This window comes from Rhipicephalus microplus, chromosome X (assembly GCF_043290135.1).
Source record: "Rhipicephalus microplus isolate Deutch F79 chromosome X, USDA_Rmic, whole genome shotgun sequence".
NCBI classification, from domain to species: domain Eukaryota; kingdom Metazoa; phylum Arthropoda; class Arachnida; order Ixodida; family Ixodidae; genus Rhipicephalus; species Rhipicephalus microplus.
Genome location: NC_134710.1, coordinates 384,662,765 through 384,684,692, shown reverse-complemented (window position 1 = coordinate 384,684,692; position 21,928 = coordinate 384,662,765). Strand labels below are relative to the sequence as shown.

Sequence of the window (21,928 nt, the reverse complement as noted above, 5' to 3'; positions counted from 1 at the left end):
GGTATAAGCTCTGTTGAATCTTCTGAGTGGGGATTATCTCCACGATGACGTGTTCAATGCCAATGTCTTCAATTTCATGAGCCTGTGCGGTTAGAGTCTTCTTGACTAGAATTGCGGTGCGGGGGGAGCATGTGAGAGTGCTGTAGCCAGGGAGCTTGTTTTTTTTCTGTGTGGGTTTCCTGCAACGCGATCATATCTGAATTATTTGTTTTAACATACTCTTTGAAGTTTGCTGAACAAGGTTTGTAGCATCTGCAATTCCAGTGCCAAATTCGAAGAGTGAGGAGTGGCTCAGACTGTCGATGTGTGGGATCTGCCATTCTGGCAGTTGATTTCCGTCTGGTGCCGGTTGTTTGGTGGTGTCGATTGAATTTCCGCTGCAGTTTCATCCCCTAAAGTCTTTCGCTCTTTCCGCTTGGTTCCTGATTGCTCCACCAGCTGCTCATGGGTAACAAAGTTTTTGTATTCATATGTTATGAAGTTATGCTGTTGTGCCATGAAGCCATCAAGCTTAGCGTCGAGCGTGCTTACAGTACGGGTCAGTGGGTCTACCTTTTCCGTAATTTTAGTAACCACTTTCTCTACGGTTATGTCTATGGATGTGAGGAGTTTCGCAGTGAGGGCTTCCTCGAAAGCTTCAAGGCGTCGTTCGACGAGGTCGAGCATCTTCGCTTCGTGTGCTTGCAGCCTTTCTTCTACCCGCTTCATTATTCTGGCGTCCGTCTGTTTCAGTATGCTGTCGTCAAATTCTAGCGTGCTACACTCGGCTGGTGGGCGTTATTGTATCCTCTGTTGTAGACCTTGGACTCTATTTTCTAGGGCCCGGACGGTCGCTGTTTGAGCCGGCGAGATGATTGAGGCACTTGTGGTATTTAGAGGACTGGGCCCGTCACTACCGGTCACTGCGGCGGCGTAACTGATTCCCCTAACGGAGCGAGACCATGATGGCGTGCGTGATCCACAGCGACCTTTTTTCTTGGAGCGAGAGTGACTTCGGTTAGATTTTTGGTGAAAGTAAGGGGCCCGTGAAATTTCTGGTGTGATAACCGACCAAAGTAAATCATCGGTTTGAGCACTCCAGTTATTCTCACGGGTGCGGGCGTTATCGAGCTGCTAGTGTCTTACTTGATAAAGAGGGGGGTTGCTGCAGAGTTTCTTGTTGCATTCCTTTCCAGCAGCCTCATGGTCTTCTCCGCAGATCTTTCACATCGGTTGGCAGTCGTCTGGTTCTGTGTCCTTGTCGTGGCCGTATTTGTAGCAGAAGTTCGCTTTCGGCTGAGGGCAGATGTCTTGTCGGTGACCTATGGCACCCCAGGTTCGGCAATATTGAATGGACTTCCGGTATGGCTTGAGTCGGTAGTCTCCACTGAGGTACGTTACGTAAAAAAGAACGTGCTGTCCATCGAAAGTGATAACTGCAGCAGTGGAAGATCCCAGCATGCGTGCGCCTAGGACGTGGTATCTTGGGTCTACGCGAAGTCCGGCAACAATCTCCATGGGTCTTGTTCCTGGTTTGAGGCCGCAGATCACTCCGCGGCACACATTATCGGGGTGTCTAATGTGTGGATTTACTTGATATACTACTCCACCGAGCTGCATAGCGTTTATACTTTGCAGTTTGGAAGATCGTTCAGCACTTGCTGTGCTTGCGATGATCACATTTTCTACTTCCTGCACCTGTACTCGCACATGGTCATAGAAGTCCTGCTGGGCCAAGCCACTGGATCTTCCGATGGCATGTGTAACCTCGATGAATGTTCGCTTTAAAAGATCTAGTCCTGGTTGCGGGCGGAATATAATTTTGAAGTCATCAGTAGGGAATGGCCGCATCCTAGTGCTGCGTTGACGCTGTGGTTGAGACTTGGCGTCTGGCTTCACATGTTGTGTAGCTCCTTCTTCAGCTGACCTGTCTTCTTTGGCTGACCTGCCTTCACGGCCAGCTTGTAGCCACTCAATGTGGGCTTTGCCTGTCGTTTCGCCACTATATCATTGAACGCCCACTGTAATGCCATTCTTGAGTTATCCTTCATGTTGTACACTTGCATCGTACTCGGGCCCTCTTGACGTGGGTTAGACGTCTGCGTTTCCATGAAAACGTTAGGTCTTTACCTCAAACGCTGTGTCTGTGTGTTGCGCGAGCAGCGTGCTCGTGCACCTACGAGCCGCTGGCGTCCACCTCATTTCGCAGGCCCGTCCTTGTGCCACAGTGGCGTGCGCGTGCAGCGCGGCCTCTGGATTCCTTGGCAATGTTGCGTCCCAGCAAACAAACACAGTATGTTTAGAGTTCAATATCTTGTAAAAAAGTACACTTACTGCGATGAGTCTGGTGTCAAACGATGCCCTGCAACGTGAAGAATCCCAGGTCACCAAACGCGAGCAGTGTCCAGGCCAGGTTGTACAGAAAATAGCAATAAGAGCAGGAGCCCATGTGAGGTGCGACTACACATCTCGGCCCCCTGCCCAATGGGCATCGAAACTCCCTCGGACATCCGGATATTGTCCGAACGTCCAGGTCCTAAGCAGATGTCCTTGGGACATCCGAAGGGTACTAATGTTGGATTAAATTTTTACATCCGTTTAGCTTTCTCCAGCGGACGCCCCCGGGACATAACGAGAAAAACGTATTGTAAGTATATATATATATATATATCCACACACCACCGTGTCCCGCATTGTATACTTTGTATTTGGTATCTGTTTCATATAAAGCCATATCAGTCGCAATATATTCTCGCGTGTATATGAATAATTGTACATTTTTATTTTAGGATATATGAATCTTTTGTGGTGGTTATTACCGCTGTTGTTCATTTGTTTGTTCCGTATTGCGTTTAGTGTGTACCTTGAATAGAAGTTTCAAATTTCGCGCGTTTAATTTCACGTTTCTTTTCTTTTAAAAGTCAAATTATTATACGCTTTATGTATTTATGCAGTTTATATGTATTTATATTTTACATATTTTAATGTCATAACAAACCTCTTTTGTTAGCATTAAGAAATTAGGATGCGCAAATTCGGTGTGCGTCTGCGCGGCCGTAACCGCCTTACTTGTTTGGACGTGTTATTCACTGCCAGACTGACGACCGCCTGACCACCTCTTGAAGGGTTGTGTTTGAGTCGATTTCTCTCGTGTGTGAAGTGTGCTTGCGTTCTTTGTTCGTGTTTTGTGTTCTGCAAGTGCTGCTGATTACGAATATGCGCTACACTCAAGCGAGGACGTGTGGCTTCGTATCGTGGAGCACTCGCCAGGTATGTACCACATTGATAATGTCGACGCTCTGTTACCACCGCGTTCGCCACGTTTTTCGTACCATGTGCATGATAAGTGAGCTTTTGTGTACGTGGCGAGCCCGTTTGTCTGTAGCATTTATTCAGGGTAAAGATTAGGTTGTGCGAACCTAAGCATGGACGAGTTTTTCTTTTGCATGGAGTGTGAACCAGGGAGTGCATGCACACGCAGCGGGAATCCGGCGGCAGATTTGAGCTGAGTTGAGATGGCGCCCACAGTGGTGTTGGAGGGGCCCTGCTCACAAGTGACCTCTATTTTTGTTTAATAATTTTGGGGCGTTTGTTATCTCTAGGTGTTAATCATGGATAGGGCGCGTAAGCCCGCCAAATTTATTGTGCGCTATCGAAGTGAACGTGGCCACGGCAGTTTCATGCGCTGTACGTTTTACTTTAAACAGCTACTAATTGTTATTCGTTATGACTACTATCAGAGAAGTTTTTTTCCTCGCGAGTGGCCGAATGTATGCCGGTGTGTGCATCCGCGCTGGCACGTGTCTTTATAAACTACCGTGATATACTTTAGTTGATGCGTGTTCGTGTGCAGCGTGTTCCATCGTCTTAGGTAGGGCTCGCAAAGGTTGTCTTACGCTTAGGTGTTCATGCAGCTCGTTTAGTAAAATTCGAACTTGCGGTATACACCTGCAACATAGATTGCCTGATGTGGCCACAGCCCGTGCATTTTAAGCTATTCGTTAAACGTGAACTGAATTTTCGAACGAATATTTTATAGCTAAATGCGGCCGAATCGCCATACCTTACTGTGCGAGCACAAATTCGGTCATTAGTCCAAGAGTTCGAGCACCACAGCATTTACTCTGCTTGTTTCCACTATGTTTGGATTTCGTTATTTTGTTTTGGTTTAATAAATATTGTATGCACTTCGCCCAACCTTAGGGTTGAAACCTTGCTAAACCTACTTCCACGTTTTTTTTATTAGACATCCTGTGGTGCTTAAGTGAGGCGTACTGCATTTTTAGCCAACAAGAATCATTTAAACTAATAACCATAGTTTAACAGCAAACAATAGTAATTTAGTGACATTAATATCTTGCATTATAGATATAATCGTTCCAATGTGAGCAGCTTGAAGAAAGCTACGTTAGTTGCATTTGAAGTCAAATTCATCTTTTATATTAAATATGTTACCTGCTGTGGATAATTGATGAAATGGCATACCATCATGTGTGTGTTGTGGTATAATTGAATTTGCATGTCAACGCACTATGCACGAGTGCTATAAGCATGGTTTTGACACATCTGTGATGTGGAAATGGCATATATTTTATAAGGTTGCTACTGTGTTCGCCAAGAACATCAAGAAAGTTTATCTTGTAACATCTCTAGTTTGTGTACGTCCTGCTAGATTAAGACACATTGTTCCAAATCATTTTAAAAGACTGAAAAATTGTAGTTTTGCCACTGAGACTCATGTCACTAAATTGTTTTTTTCTGTGTTTCCATCGCAGCATATGCATGCTCCTTGTGCACACTGAGTGCGAAAGAATTCTGGACAAGCCTGTCATCAGTGGTAGCTCGTAGAAACGTTGGCTGCAGATGTACAACAGCTGCGCATGGCTTCTGTTTCCTATGAAAAGGGAACTTCACTGAGCCACCTGGTTGCTTTATTCAAGTAGCTCGCATATTCACGATGTTCAAAATTGAGCCCTTTGTTTTTATTTGAAAAAGTCAGTGCTGTAAGTTATGTGTGTAAAAGCCACCTTTCCTGATAGCTATGTGTTCAGGGGGACACAATGTGCAACAATACTTATTATGTCAGCCGTGCCGTTGAATAAGATGCAATATTGAGCCTATTAAAGACTGCAACAGGCCCCTGTGCATGTATTAAAATGTTGAGCCAGTCACATTTCTGCATAGATCCAAAAATTTTTGCATGCCTGTGCTTAGATATCCTGCAAGTGAGTTTAGCTGCGGCTTGCATCATTACGCATGCAGGACAGTGAGCACTAGCACACAGCTACTACTCCTTGATGGGCCGCGTATAGTCTGAACATGGGTTGAAGCCATAGGCAAACATCATAATGGTTACCCTCTTACTACCAGCTGGTGATAGCTGGCAGTGACTGCTCGTCCCACAAGGGAGTAATAGTTTACTGATCCTCACTGCCTTGCATGTGTCATGATGAAAAGCACAATTGAACTTCGGAGCGGGATATATCGGAACATAGACATGCTCGAAGAAGTGGGATTGTGTAGAAACACAACTGTCACAAACTTTTCTGTGCAAACATACCCACTTATTGTAGCCACCAAAATTTTGTTATTCTTAGTTTATTAGGCAGCTGACAGCATTATTGTCTTACTTAGAGTCCCCCTGGAGACATAACTTATCTAAAAAGGTTGTTTTCTATTCTTAGGCATGAATTTTAATGCAAGTACAAAACACATATCTGAATGTGTCAGCGCTGATTCCAAAGTTTTTTACAGCGTACATTTTTTTTTCAAAATCTACTTAGTAAGGTGCCCTCAAGACTTGTGTGTCGTGTGTAATTAGTCAATTTTAAATATGAACCTTTTGCATTGTGATAAGTCAGTAGTAGGTCAATGATTTTATTTTCATTCTAAAATTAGCTAAATATTTTATTTTATCATGTTTTTGTAACATTAGTTTATTGTCTTCTGGAATTTAATGCCATAAATGCAATCAAGTGATTCCCTACATTCATACTTAATCATACCTAACTTTGCGAATACCTAACCATGTGTGATATGTTAGTGATACTTAACCATGTTTGACATTGTTAATGATAACTGACAGAAGGCATTCTGGAATATTGTAATTTAAGTCCATAGATTAAAAGGGGAGTAGTGACATTTTTAAAACTACATGATAATATTTGCTTGCATCATTTTGTGTAATATTTAACAGGAATTCTAATTGCGGGGTTTGACGTGTTCAAAACCACAATATATGATTATCAGGGATGCCATAGTGAAAGACTTCAGAAATTTTGACTGCCTGGGAAATGCGCCTATGCCTAACTCAAGCCTATCTTTTTCGATGAAAATTGCGGCCACCACAGCCGGGGTTCGATTCCGCGGCCTTCAGTTCAGCAGTCAAGGGTTACATTAAGGGTACTGCTGGTTGTGAGCTGTAGTGTTGCTTTCAATGATGGATGCTAATTACTGCAGTTTGTTGCCAACCAGGTATCTCTGCTAGTGTGCTGATGGCGTTTGTCACATTCGTAATTTACTATGCTATCAAATCCCTAATTTATTCTAATATTTATTGATTGCCACGTGAGTTAGTTCTGACGTTATGATTGTTCCGTCTTTTATACTCTGTAAGGATGCACACACTTGTTACTAGCCTATAAAGCCCAACAAGTCACTGTGATAAACTTTACGTATTATACAACAGATGGCTAATTTGGGTGTGCAAAGCTTATATAAGTATACTCTCCATAGTGTTTCGAAAGCCTTGAAAAGAGTTTTCTGGTCAGAAGTAACTGTCGCGATGAGTCTCTTACGTAGAACATATGTTTTTGTGTTTTTGAGACATGAATGTACTCGCAATTAGCTAAAAAGTGTTGAAGAAATACAAACGTTTACAATGATGATGATATGTTCAAGCTTCATTGGGTTAAATCTGATCTGTTTATCTTATTTGTCTTCAACCACCAGCTGATGTACGTTACTTGTTCGAATATTGCCTGTAAAATACTCTAAACTGTACAGTGTCAATAAAAATAAATAAATAATTGTACAGTTTCATATACTTGTTGATATACATTTCATTTATAACAGTGTCCATTATGCAGTACGATACAGGCTATCAACTGGCCTAATTTCGGTTCTGCATAAACGTAGCTAGGCTACTTATAGGACACATACAATACACATACTTGAGTAGACATAAACATGGTAGCAAAGTTATGGCAGTTAGAAGGCTTACCAGATGGTTACATATCAAATACATACGGGACGGTAACAGATGGGACACATACATGACGGATGCTATGAGGAGAAAGAAAGTCGGCGGCCAAATCGTTACATCTTGGAGACATACAGTTTGCGTCCTCACGCTGCCTCGGGGAAATGTGATGCCATAAGTTATGATGCTTTTCAATTATTGGCAGATGCAATATAGCAGTTTGCAATGCACAGAAACATGTTCTTTTGTATGAATAAATAAATGCGAAAAATTTAGTTAAATGTGAAATTGTGAAAAATGTTATAGTTAGTAAGTTCTCATGGGAAGTGGTGTGCGAACTCCACCAGATATTCATTGGGTAAATCACCGACCAATATTGGACACATAGTTGGACATTCATTTTTATGTACAATGCTTGATTGGTGCAGCTGGTCATATAGATAGAACAGGTGCGGTGCAAAGACAAACACGGGAACAAATAAAATACGAATGGTGTTTGTCTCGTTGCCAAAAGAAAGTGAACGAGACAAGACAAGCACCATTTGTGTTTTGTTTGTTCTTTTGTTTGCCCCGAACCTCTTCTATCATATATGACCAGCTGCACCAATTGGGCATTATCAATAAAAATGAATGGTCGACTAGGTGCCCAATAATTGTCTTTGATTTACCCAATGCTTATTTAGTAGAGATTACGTTACAAAAACAATAGTACTATAAAACGGCCTATATGTCCGTTGAACATCCGCATATCTGACCTGGACACCCGCAGGACTCCCGATGGACCGCCAATTAGTATGCGCCTTAGAGTAATGCGGATGTCCGCTGGACGCCCATCGGCGATTTGTGGACGACCAAAACATCCGGAAGCGGTTGTGCAGTGGACGTTCATCGGTGTTTACATGCCCATTGGGTGGCGGCTGTCATCCCGGCTGGAAACATAGTTTTCTTGAGCGCGCGGTGGTAACTGTTTGGAGGTGCTTTTTTAAACTTGTAGGGTCGTTGGTCGTTGGTGCAAACAGGTCGTGCAAAGGCGAGCGGGTCTGTTGGTGCAGAAGCAGCGCACAACAAGAGATAAGTTTTCCTTTATTTCTTTGTGTTTGTGAACACTAGTATTTTTTCTATCCTAATCAATAACTTGCGTTGCGAGTACTGTAGGTGTGGGACACAGGTAACGTTGCAGTGATGTTGACCACGTGAACGGGGTAGGCGGCTGTTTTGAAAAAGTTCGGGGCGCCCGGTTAGTTGTTAAACAGCTAGAGCCGAACACGAAGGGGACCTAGTGAGAGTCTACTAGCAAAACTGAACACGTGTGTGTGCGGGCTGGGTGGCAGCGTCTAACAGTTGTTGAGGTAGGAGGGTTAGCGGAGGCGGCTAGATAGCGGGATTAGGGTTGAGCTTAGGGCTGTCGGGCGCTTGGCCCGGGTCGGGCGGGCGATGGCTAAGGAGGCTAGGAAAACCACGGGCGAGAGTAAGCTGGTGCAGTGCGAAGAATGTAAGCGCTGGTGCTACTTGGACGAGGCAGAATTCTCGAGTTTGGCCGACTCGCAGAAGGCGAGCTTTGTGTGCAGGTTGTGCGAGGCACTGAAGGCGGCCGTGCAGCGCATGGAGACTAGCATCAAGGGGCTTCAGGGGGAGCTTAGGGTGGAACGGGGGCAGAGAATAGAACTCCAAAAACAGCTCGGAGCGTCGCGTGAGTGGGAGGAGGCTACCGCGAGCCTATAAGAGCAAATGATGGGTGACCTTCGAAAAGAACGGGAAGGGCGGACCGAGCTCGAGCAGTGGGTGAAGGAGCTAAGGGCGCCTTGCCCGGCCCCGAGCGGTGTGAGACGGAAGGCGAGGGTAGCGGAGAAGGCGACAGGCGGGAAGGAACAGGCGAGAAGGGAGGTCAGGGGGCCGCAGTGTCTGGCCACAGCACGGAGGCTCCGAGAACATACAGCTCTGTGGCGCAGCAGTCTTCGAGCAGGGCAGAAACACACGACAGACGGCAGAGATAGAAACAGGTGAAGCAAACAGGGGCGCCATCACAAACAGGAAGCCAGCGAGTGGAGCGAAGAAGGGTCCTGGTGGGGGGGGGGGGCTCTATCGTGGTCAGGGTAAAGGATGGCGTCTTCAAGACAGTGAAAGAAGATGCGAGAGTCAGGGTGGAGGCCCAGTCAGGGAAGAGCATGGTGGATGCTCTGGCCAAAGCTTAGAAGGTTGTAGAGAACAGCATGAAGGGCGAGAATCTCGTCATTATTCATGCTGAACTTAATGATGTGTTGAAGGCAAGGATCATAACCTTCAGAGACAGTTAGAGGATGGCATGCGTAAGCTCCGAGAAGCCTCTGGAAGTGTGCATGTGGGTATATGCACAGTCCCAGAGGTCTGGGGTCAGTCTCGTGGGATTGAAAGGAGGGTAGTGGAGGCCAACTGTGTGATCAAGGGTATGAGCCGGCAACTCGGATACAGCGTAATGGAAGTAAACCAAGACGTGTACGAGCCCGGCGCTCGCCCCTTTGCACAGGATGGCATTCACTATAGTGGTGCGATGGGCAGGAGGGTCGGTAATAGAATGGGTAATCAAGCCACAGCTTTTTTAGGGGGATCCAGAGCCCTGAGGCCAACAGTGTAGCCAAAGATGGTTCTAAAGGGGCACAGATATTCAAGCCACATAGCGTTCGTGGGAGAAGAAATCGACGTAAGCACAAGGGCCGAGCTAAGTCAGACGTAGGCTATATTAACATGCAGGGTGGCAGGAATAGGGTAAAGTGGGAAGAGATAGAAGAGCAGTTGAGGCAGGAGGAGCTGATGGTATATGGGGTTGTGGAGACACATCTTCGAGACATGAAGCAACCACCTTGCAATCCGGAATACGCATGGGAATAATGCAATAGAAAAGAAGGCAGCAAAAATGGGGTTGGAATTGGTGCATTCATACATAAGAGCATGGTTGGCAAAGAGTCAAGCAGGGATGCATGGCACATTTATGGTTAAGAGGGAAAGTAGCTGGCCAGATAACACTCCTTGGTTTGGTGTATTTGTGGATGGAAGCAAAGGCCAGAGAGGAAAACCAGGCAATGGTAGAGTGTATATCAAATGACACTCAGGAGTTAGGAGGAGAGTGCGAGATAATTATACTAAAAGATATGAATGCGCACATAGAAGATAATTATGGGTATACCGACCTGACAGGCAAAATGATCATGGATATGTGTGAAAGGCTTGATTTGATCAAGTGCAACAGTACCGAGAAGTGTGAAGGGCAAATAACATGGGAGGTAGGAAGGCTGCAGTCGACGATAGAAAACGCACTGATGTCACATAGGATGTACGATAAGCTCAGGGGATTGCAATAATGAAGGTGGCACCAGAAGTCTGGGTAGTGATCACAAACGTATCAAGCTAAGTTTTGGAAGAGCAGCATAAGTGGGAAGGAGACAAGATGAGCAACTACAGGAAAATTTTCATTCAGAAAGGCAAATAGAAATTGCTACTAAACAAATTGAGAAAGTAATCACTGAGGGTAATAATACAGTGTGGACATACACAAATCTAATTCGACTGTTTGGGCTAGAGCTTGCTGAGCAACGTGACAAGTCACCCCGGAAAAGAAGACACAAGCCCAAGAGTTGGTAGGATGAGGAAGTTAAGAGAGCCATAGCAAAACGTCAGGAAGACTCTAGGGAACACAGACATGCTAAGCAGCGGGGTGAATCGACAGATGATGTTGAAATAAAATGGCACATCTTTCTGAGCTCTAGAAGGGACGCATTCCTCCTGATCAATGAAAAGATCAGATGAAAGGGTGCTCAGTGGCTGGCAGTACATAAAAAGGACAGAAAGGCAGCTGCGAAATTTTGGAACCATCTAAGCTACCTAAGAATTGAAACAAGCCTAGAGCAGATGTTTATAACTACAGCTCAAGGTGCTAGTTAGAAGGGGACGAAGCTATTGAATATATAAAAACAAGGGTGACAGAAAAATTTCAACAAAGAAGTGCCTTATGCACCACAATAGACAAGGATCGATCAAGTAGCGCAATGGCTCCAATTTCACAAAGTTGAGTGGGAAAGGGCTGAGAAGAGGGTTCCAAGTAGTACATCAACAGGCCCAAATGGCATTCCAATTATGCTGATAAAGACATTGGGTCCGAAGTCTAAACAGACTTCGAGAGAGGCAGTGGGCAGAACAATAATCGATGGTGAAGTCCCCGATGGATGCAAACTTAGCAGGATGAGCATGATCTATAAAGGAAAGGGGGACAAAGCTGACATAAACAACTACCGTCCTATAACAGTGACATAGGTGGTCTACAGGCTGGCGATGCAGGTTATAAAGGAAAGACTGCAGGCATGGATATAGGATGAGGGGGTGCTGGGGGAACTGCAGAATGGGTTTCAGAAACACAGGAGGTTGGAAGACAATCTGTTCTCACTGACGCAGTCCATCACAATAGCAGAAGAGGAACTCAGGCCCCTGTGGCTAGCATTTTTGGATATCAAGGGAGCGTACGATAGCGTGGTTCAAGAGAACTTGTGGGGAATACTGGACACACTAGGTGTGGAAGATGTAGTTACTAATATATTTAAGGAAATCTATAAAAGTAACAAGGTAGTTATAAAGTAGGAAAAACAGGTATACAAGCCCACAGAGGGGAAACGAGGGCTTAGGCAGGGTGTGCTCTGTCACCCTTGTTATTCACGACGTACCTACAAGGTACGGAGGTCAAATTAGAAGAAAGTGTACTTGGCGTCAACCTCTCTTTCGTCAAACAAGAAAAACTCATTGATCAGGCACTATCAGCATTAATGTGTGCAGATGATATAGTGCTAATGGCCGACAACATGGAAGATTTGCAGAGATTGATGGACATCTGCGGTAATGAGGGAGATAGGTTAGATTTCAGATTCAGTAAGAAAAAAATCAGCAGTCATGATTTTTAATGATAATGAAGGTTGTGAGCTTAGGGTACAGGAAGTCATGCTAGAGATAACAGATAAAGAGAAATATCTAGGCGTATGGATAAGCAATGGGACCGAGTACCTAAGAGAATACGAAATATACATGACGACTAAAGGTAACAGGAATGCAGCAGTGATGAAATATAGGGCACTGTGGAATTACAATAGGTATGATGTGAGAGGAATATGGAAAGAGGTCATGGTTCCTGGGCTGACGTTCGGCAATGCGGTCTTGATGAGATCAGAAGTTCAAGCAAGATTAGAAACTAAGCAACGTGGAATAGGTAGGCTTGCTTTAGGAGCTCACGGGAATACACCAAATCAGGGAGTACAAAGTGATATGGGATGGACATCATTTGAGGGCAGGGAAGCTAGCAGCAAGATAAAATTTGAGAAGCAATTGAGATAAATGGGGGAGGAGCGTTGGGCTAGGAAGGTTTACAGCTACTTGTACATGAAGAATGTCGATACAAAATGGAGGGCGCGAACCAGGAAATTGACTGGTAAATACTTAGGAAACAGCAGGTGGCCAAACCAAAAAGAACTATCGGTCAAGAAGAAAGTGAAGGGAACAGAAACTGACATGTCGAGAATAGGCATGATTAAGAAGTCTGCACTAGAGATCTATGGAACTTTTGAGCTGGAAATTGTCAAGGAAAATATTTATGATAATACTCGGGGTAGTTCTCTGCTGTTTGAGGCCAGGACGGGAGTATTGTGAACCAAGACATATCGGGCCAAATACGAAGGGGTAGACACGGTATTCAGTGCATGTGAGGAGGAGGAGGAAACTGCCGAACACTTGATAGTGTTCTGTAAAGGGATTCACCCTATAGTTCAAGATGATGGCGCAGAGTTTTTCAAAGCGCTGGTGTTTAGGGACAGAGTGGGCAAAATAGACTTTAAGCGGGTAGAATTGACTAGAAGAAGGTTATCTGATTGGTGGCTAACGTCAAGGCACGAGTGAAAATAAACCCTTCACTGGAAAGTACCAGTCCTCAACTTAACTATTTAAAGGAAAAAAAAATAAAACTAGTGGTTAGTTCACTAAGAAAACCAGCTAGGTGGCGTTAGCCGCCGCCCAATCTAAAGGGTACAGCCACATGCATCCATTAATCCATGCTAGTCATGTATTTGGTTTCAGCGTATCGAAGTGTGACAAGGAAGGCGAAACTGTGGTGGTGGGACCCAGAATGGTTTTTATGTAAATGCATAGCCGGCATAGGCGCATCTCCCTGGGGAGGGGGGGATAGGAGGGGGCGTTGGCTTTCTCACAGAAAAAGAAAGTCACAGCTTTGTCGCAAAGGCGAAGCATTGAACGCGATAGCAACAAATTGGAAGGTCGCACAGAGAATGAAAAGCAGGTCAAAACGTGCCCCGCGTTTCTCACGTACAAATGACGCACAAAACGTACTCACAGGTACAGATAGACGCGATTAAGCGTCTCAGTTGTTTCTTCGCTGTGTCTGAAAAGCGCGTGCTTTTCGCAAACGGATCACTGCAAGTAAGTGGTAGATATAAATAGCTTGCCGTTTGGATGTTGAAGGACGTGTTTTTCGGTGGCTTCGTGTTTAACGCTTCGCACTCACGATGCAGAGAACCCAAGTTAAATTCCGCGCACTGAAGTCTTTTTCTATATGTTTCCTGCTTGTATCTTCATACAAGTAGGTAACTATACATATACGATCAGTGACGCCGGCGGCAAAATCATAATCCAGCCGAGTGTCCGTATAATTGCTATCGCATGGATGGATGGAGGGATGTATCCAGCTGTGCCCATTAAATCGAACGTAGGCTCACGCCACCTAGCCACAAATCACTATGTGTTTAAGGATTTCATTTCACTCGTGCCTTGATTGTAGCCACCAATCAGTTAGCCTCCTCCTGGTTATTTCTACCCCTTTAAAGTCTATTTCGCCTGCACTGTCCCTAAACCCCAATGCTTTGAAAAAATACGCGGCATTATCTTGGACTATAGGGTGGAGCCCTCTACAGAAGATTATAAAATGTTCAGCAGTTTTCTCCTTCCTTCCACACGCAGTACATACTGTGTATGTGCCTTCGTATTCGGCTCGGTGCATCTTGGTTCGCAATACTCTAGTTTTGGCCTCGAACAGCAGAGCACTACCCCTAGAATTATTGTAAATCTTTTTTTTTTTTGCAATTTCCTGCTTGAAAGTTTGGTACGTCTCCAGTGAGGATTTAGTAAGCATTTTACTCTTCCACATGTTCCTCTCTGTTTCCTTCACCTTCTTCTTAACCGATGTTACCTTTAGGCTTGGTATTCTGCTGTTGTCTAAATATCTTAATACTTGCTTCACAATTTGCGAGTTCGCTTTGTCCATTTAGTACCAACAATCATCCTGTACAAATAGCTGAAGACTTTCCTAGCCGAACGCTCCTCTCCCATTTTTCTCAAACGCTCCTCAATTTCTATCTTGCTGCTAGCTTCCCTGCACTCAAACGATGTCCATTTCATGTCACCCTGCACCAGCTTATTTGAGGTATTCCCATGTGCTCCTAAAGCCAGTCTACCTAAGCCACGTTGTTTAATTTCCAATCTTGATTGAACCTTCGATTTCATGCGCAAGGCCACATTGACGACCGTCTAATCCGGGACCATGACACCTTTCCAAATCCTCTCTCACAACATGATACCTATTGTAGTTCCACAGTGCCCTATTTTTCATTACAGCTGCATTCCCGTTACCCCTAGTCATTACATATCTTTCGTGCTCCCTTAAGTACTCAGCCCTGTTATTTATTTATATGCTTAAATATTTGTATTTATCTACTATTTATAGCGTGACTTCCTGTATCTTATGCTCACTTGCCTTGTTATTATTATAAACCAAGATTGCCGATTTTTGCCTGTTGAACTTCAAATTAAACCTATCTCCCCCATTACCACAGGTGCCTATCAATCCCTGCAATCATCCTTGTTGTCGCCCCGCCGCTGTGGTCTAGTGGCTAAGGTACTCGGCTGCTAATCTGCAGGTCGCGGGATCGAATCCCGGCTGCGGCGGCTGCATTTTCGATAGAGGCAGAAATGTTGTAGGCCCGTGTGCTCGGATTTGGGTGCACGTCAAAGAACCCCAGGTGGTCGAAATTTCCGGAGCCCTCCACTACGGCGTCTCTCATAATCATATGGTGGTTTTGGGACGTTAAACCCCACATATCAATCAATCAATCAAAAACAGTCAGTACAAAGAAATTCGTAGCAAAATACATATTGCACATAAAAATAAATATAAAAAACCACCGCCATATTTATCAGAACATAATAATGCATCACAAAATACATTTTCATACACACAGAGCATACATAATGAAAGAAGAATATCACTGCATAGAAAAAAATAAATCATTGTTTGTTATATTAACCAAGTCTTCACTTAAGCTGTTCCACTCTCTTATTGTTTTTGGAAATAATGAGTGGAAAAAGTATTGGATCTGCATTTGAAGGTAGATATCTTTTTGCTATTGTCACAGCGAGTGGATGTGTAGGGATGTTGAACAAGGTAGCTGTGGTGATTTATTCCTGTGTTAGAGTAATATGTCCTGTGCAATAGTTTAAGCCGTAGTTTCTGTCTACGTACACGTAGCAGATCCCATCCCAAAGTGGCCTTAATTTGTGAAACGCTGGGGTAGGGGCTATAATTATTTAAAACAAACCTTGCCGCTTGATTCTGAAGTTTTTCTATTTTATTTATAAGATAGCGTTGGTGGGGGTCCCATACTACGCATGCATAACTAAGTATGGATCTGACCTGCAAAAAATATAAAGTTTCCTTGATTTCGCGCGTCGCTTGTTTGAAATTCCTTCGAATAAAGTATAACATCCCACTAGCTTTTGCTATGGCCGTGTCAATGTGTTTGTTCCATGTAAACGATTCAGTAAAATGAACACCGAGATACTTATAATCGCAGTGTGTGTTAATAAGTACGCCATAGATGTTATATTGATGAAATGACTTGGATATTTTTCTTGAGAAGCTTACACTGCAACACTTTTTAATGTTTAAATTCATTTTCCATTCTTTACACCAGTCCGCTATGTGATCTAGGTCGGTTAGCAAAACGCAAGTATCAGATTCAGTCGTGATTTCTCTGTATATGACGCAGTCGTCAGCAAATAATTTTATGGGTGATGTAATGTTTTCAACTATTCTGTTTATGTAGATTTGGAACAGTAAGGGTCCTAAAACGCTCCCTTGGGGAACGCCCGAAGTTACTGCTATGGACGAAGATTTGACATTATTTAAAACAACGGACTGGGTTCTACTATTCAAGTAATTACGTATCCACTTTTTAACCTTTTTATTTATGCCCAATGCAGCAAGCCTTACATCCAAGAGCTTATGGGACACAGTGTCAAATGCTTTTTGGAAATCAATAAAAACCGCGTCTACACGACTATTGTTATCAATAGCTTTGGATACGAAATGCTGGAATTCTATTAGTTGTGTGTTACAGGAATAACCGTTTCGAAAACAGTGCTGGGAGGAAGTAAAGAAAGCGTCTGAATCAAGGAATTTAAATATATTGGGATTTAAAATGTGTTCAAATATTTTGCAACATACCGACGTTAATGAGATTGGTCTGTAATTTTCTCCGAGTTTTTTTATCTCCAGATTTGAAAACGGGTGTAACGTTTGCTGTCTTCCAATCTTGGGGAATAAGACCAGTCTCGAGGGAGAGTTCATAGATGATACTTAAATATGGAGCAACAACGTCATGACACTCTTTGAGAACTACTGGGGACAGTCCATCAGGTCCGATGGCTTTTGTTGCATCTAAGCGGCGTAATAATGAATCGACGCCACTAACATGAATTTGAATGTCTGGCATAATATTGCACTGGGTGGCATTGTTTAGAAGCGATGCCTGCTCGGCAGTTTCATGCGAAAAAACTGATTAAAATATTGATTAAAACGTTCTGCCCTCTGGTAGTCTGACGTCACGGCTTTGCCGTCGACAGTTAAGGCTGGTATAGATATATCTTCTTTTTGGTTCTGCTTTACATACTTCCAGAATGCCTTCGGGTTTTCTTTTAGGTCTTTGCCTAATTTAACAAAGAAAGAATATTTCGCAGATTTAATTGTTGCATTTAATAAATAATTTATTTCATCCAAGTGATTGTGATTTACCAAATTAGAGTTAGCAGAAAATATTTTATAAGCGCGTCTAGCTTTCCTGACAAGTTTGCGTATTTCTGCGTTAAAGCAAGGTTTATGCGTTTTTTTACGCAAGTACCTACATGGAACATGAATTTCAACCAATCCAAGCATTTTGTCACGAAATGTTGACTACAGAGCCAACGGACAGCGTGCTTTTGACATATGCTGGAAAGTAGGAAAGAAATTTTCTAGTTCAGTTCTAATAGCAACACAATCTCCTCTGTCATAGCTGAACACTTTTCTTCGTGGAGCCTGAGATGTCCGTACACGCTGTACGCTAAGCTCCCCGACAACAGCCCTGTGGTCGCTAATACCTTGGCACACGGTAATCCCTGATACTAAGTTTTGTTCATTGCATAACACCAAGTCTAAGATTGAGTTTTCTCGTGTAGGTTCCAGCACGTACTGTTGTCAGTCATACAATTCGAGCAGTTCTTCAAACTCTAAGTAGATACGGGAACCGTCACCAACACCACATTCAGCACTCCATCTAAAATTCGGCAAGTTAAAATCTCCCCTAATAAATACGCTGTTAGCCATAACAGATAGCACATCAGACAGTAAACTGAACGGCTCGCTTCTGCCCGGTGGGTGATAGATTGTCCCAAACGCGACGTTGTTTCCCTTGAGTAAATTCACGAGGCACCAGACAGATTTCGAGTCGTTTAAAAAAAAATTCAGTGCTTGGCAATGTATTTGATATTAAAAGAAACACTCCCACGCCATGCCCATGTCTATCTTTCCGATAGAAAGTAAAACCTGGCGGAAAGATTTCCACATTACACACAGAGTCGTCCAACCATGATTCAGTGCCGATTACAATTTGGGGCTTAATGGTAGCTATCAAGGATATGAAGCTATCGACTTTATTTTTTATGCTGCGACAATTTACTAGCAGAACAGAAAGCCGTTCAGGCAGTGAGCAACCCTCTGTATTTTCGTTCAGGGAAACAGAATTTAGCGTAGGTCATTTGCCTCTATCCATTTTCGCATGCTCCCTCACTGGAACCGCCATCTGCGTGTCGCTATCCCAGACAAAAGCTTGCCCATTGATAATCAGTTTATCATAACTCAGACGTACACGGTTTTCTTTACATTCTCTTTTATCTTTCGCATAGTTCCACAGCTGTCGCCTTTTTTCCTGCACGGCCTGGCTGAAATCCTCGGAAATACTGTACGAAGTATACCCTTTAGCTTGAAAGCATTTTTAAAGACAGTTTCTCTAGCCTTCCACTGCGAAAAGCACGCTACAATGCGCTGGTTCATGGTTTCCTTAAAAGCCCCTATGCGGTGAGCCCGCTCAATTGATATGTCGTCGAGTTTCATTGCATCCTTGCATATTCCTTTAATTAAGTTTTCTGACGTTTCCCAAGTCTCATTTCTTTCCGTATCAGGCACACACAAAAAAACCAAGTTCTGTCTACTGGTTCTATTCTCTAATTCGTCCACTTTCGCCAATAATTTGTCTTCAATTTCTTACACAAGAGCGACGCGACTTTCCACAAGGTTTGTTTTCTGTATTAAATTCATTATTTTAGATTCCAGTTCACTTTGTTTAGTTGTAATTTCTGTTAACTTCGCGAGCACAGTTTCCTGGCCTGTTTGCATGTCTAGAAGAATCCTCTCGATGTTCGTTATTTGCTCACGCTCTGCCACACTCATGGGTCCTGGATTTAACTCTACGTCTCCAGATAAAAGTATCAAAAATGCAGAAAACATCAAGCATCCATCGCATAGAAAAAGGAGCACAGCATCAATAAAACACACGCTCACATGATTGAGACAACATAAAAGTTGTAACGCCACTGCAATCGTTCTTATAAACGGTTAATTTGGGGTACCTCTCCTGGAGTTTGTCGGTTGCACGTGACATCGGTGCTTCGGTTTTGGTTTCGCCTGTAAATTGGTTAGAATTCGAACACTCTAGAAGAAATTACTGGTGACTTCCAGTTTACTTAATTACCTCTCTTTTCTAACTTTAGCTTCATTTATTTCAACTTCCTATATATATTCTCTGGTAATCTGCCAACACAGACACAAGCACATATATGAAAGAGACGAGCAAATGTCGCGTTCTACTTGATCTTGAGTATCTGCAGGCACATTTCTTAAAACACCCAATATATACTACAACCTTTTTGCACCGCACTAGTGCGCCAGCAAGCTTAATATACGAAGCATCCGTCTACAACAGATTGATCTGAAAGCGTGCAGCTGACAATGAGTGCATGAAATAATTTGTTTCATAAACAAGAAGAGACATTTATTTGTTGGCGTAACCTAAAAGTGGTTTTCATCTCACTTTTTTTTTTATCGTGGAACTGCAAACCGACGCGCGCAACGCGCGTATTCCATTGTGGTCTATGGCGGTTCCGCCTTGTTTTTCCTCTAGCAATATGGCCGCCGGCAGCTTTACTCGCTCCCGTTGGTGGCGGCCGGGACTGCCACTCCAGAGGTTCTATCGAACTTACTCGGTTGAATGTAAACATTCGATAGATGTCTGCCTGGTTGGGTATGTGGAGATGCCGCTGCAACATAGTCCCAGTCCCCACTGAGGAATGAGCCAAGTCGGTTTCGAAACGTCGGGTTTATGTGTTTTCACATACTTTTTGGTTGGAGTTGAAATCGCTTCCCAATATTATTGAGAACTTCTACTACATAAAATTTATATTTTAATTCTTTCTTCCGAATCCATTTCGACCATTGGCGTGCCTCTGTGGTATAACACCTGATTGCCACGCAGAGAGACTGCGTTTGATATTGTACTAAAGTTTTTTTTATTTAGTTTATCGCCAGGTTTCTTGATTTTTTCATGTAACGGACAAGATGATATTTTTTTTCGCTCACAACAGGAGACGCTGACAGTGATGCCGACACCAGAACCCAGTGTGAAACTAGCTCGTTAAAGCTATCACGTTCAAATAATATACAGCGCATAAAAATTATAAATATAGGTATAGGTGAAGACACAGTCGTTTATCCCACAACTTAATTTGACAGCACAATAAAACTGATTTATTGATATGTGGGGTTTAACGTACCGAAACCGACGTATGATTATGAGAGACGCCGTAGTGAAGGGCTCCGGGAATTTCGACCACCTGGGGTTCTTTAACGTGCACCAAAATTTGAGCACACGGGCCTACAACATTTCCGCCTCCATCGGAAATGCAGCCGCCGCAGCCGGTATTCGATGCCGTGACCTGCGGGTCAGCAGTCGAGTACCTTAGCCACTAGACCACCATGGAGAGGCACTGTGATATGAATACTCTTGACGGGTTTTCACTATTGGCGTCGTGGTCACGTACCACCATATCAAGTCCAAATCTATAGCAGTCGTCCCGTCCACACACACACACACACACACACACACACACACACACACACACACACACACACACACACACACACACACACACACACACACACACGCACGCACGCACGCACGCACGCACGCACACACGCACGCACGCACGCACACACGCACACACGCACGCACACACGCACACACGCACACACACACACACACTCGCACACACGCACGCACGCACGCACACACGCACGCACACACGCACACACGCACACACGCGCACACACACACACACACGCACACACACACACTGAAAGGTAGTTCTAACCTCCAATAAAAATAACCCGGGAGAGTGACCAGACAATCAAAACAATTTGAGACAATGTTACTATAGTAGAACTTTTTTAAATGAGGCGTAGTAAAGTGAATCATTTGCATGCCACATTTAGTCTTGATTGGGGTATAAACCAATTATTGTTGACCATGATGACCTCCGAAGAAATCCGGTGGAATTCAAAATGGTGGTACTAAGCTTTGCGTCACTCTGATTGAAAGCTCACTGCCAAACGCAAACTATAACGTTCAATGTGAGCATGACGGCATCGTAACACCCTGCCGTCATGTTTTGTTGGACAAGAAGCTTTCATCTCACGCGGAAAGTGGGAGCTCGCACCCTGTACCCCGACGCGCTTATTCCCATCAATTCCACCCCATATATCGAAGCCGAAATGTTCATAACCAAAACGCCCCCCCCCCTCTAAACACATGGTGCCCCTCGAATAATCAACGCCGACTTTGAAGGAGCCACCAGAAATAGAACAATAAGACGAAAGGCACGTGACGAGCAACGCTATCGAACCTTGGAGTTGCATATCAGTGACATTCGATTAATTGTCAACTGTCTCGCTGTCTTAAAAGCAGGGGATTTTTTTCGCTTTATTATATATTTATTTTATTAACAAACATAAATGTATGTAATTGGCCGTGTTCTTCCAGTGACCAGGTTTTGTTACATTTCCTTCATATTACAGCGATAGATATTTTTCTCAATCACAGTGTTCTCATTTCTGAACCTAATATCAGGTAAAGGTAGCACATGTCGTTGTGACGCCTTGGTGCAGCGAAGTGCACCAGGAAGTAGTCCACCTTAAGTGAGCTGCATTTGTGGGTACCTTCGTAAAAAATTGAATTTGTGACAACGTGCAAGGAGGGCCTCCAGTATCACTCACAATTACCCTTGGAGCAGGCACGCCCAAACCATGCGAAAGTGCACTCATATTCAGAGGGTGTGTTTTCAAGAAGACTGTTTAGATCATCC

At 43.8% G+C, this 21,928-nt stretch overlaps 1 long non-coding RNA gene across 1 annotated transcript; it reads left to right on the top strand.

The window, feature by feature from the left end:
• Nucleotides 1-3,076: 3,076 nt before the first annotated feature.
• LOC142777332 (uncharacterized) lies at nucleotides 3,077-7,007 on the top strand. Its single transcript, XR_012888038.1, has 2 exons — nucleotides 3,077-3,249; nucleotides 4,755-7,007. It is a non-coding gene; the product is annotated as an uncharacterized LOC142777332 (long non-coding RNA).
• Nucleotides 7,008-21,928: the final 14,921 nt, after the last annotated feature.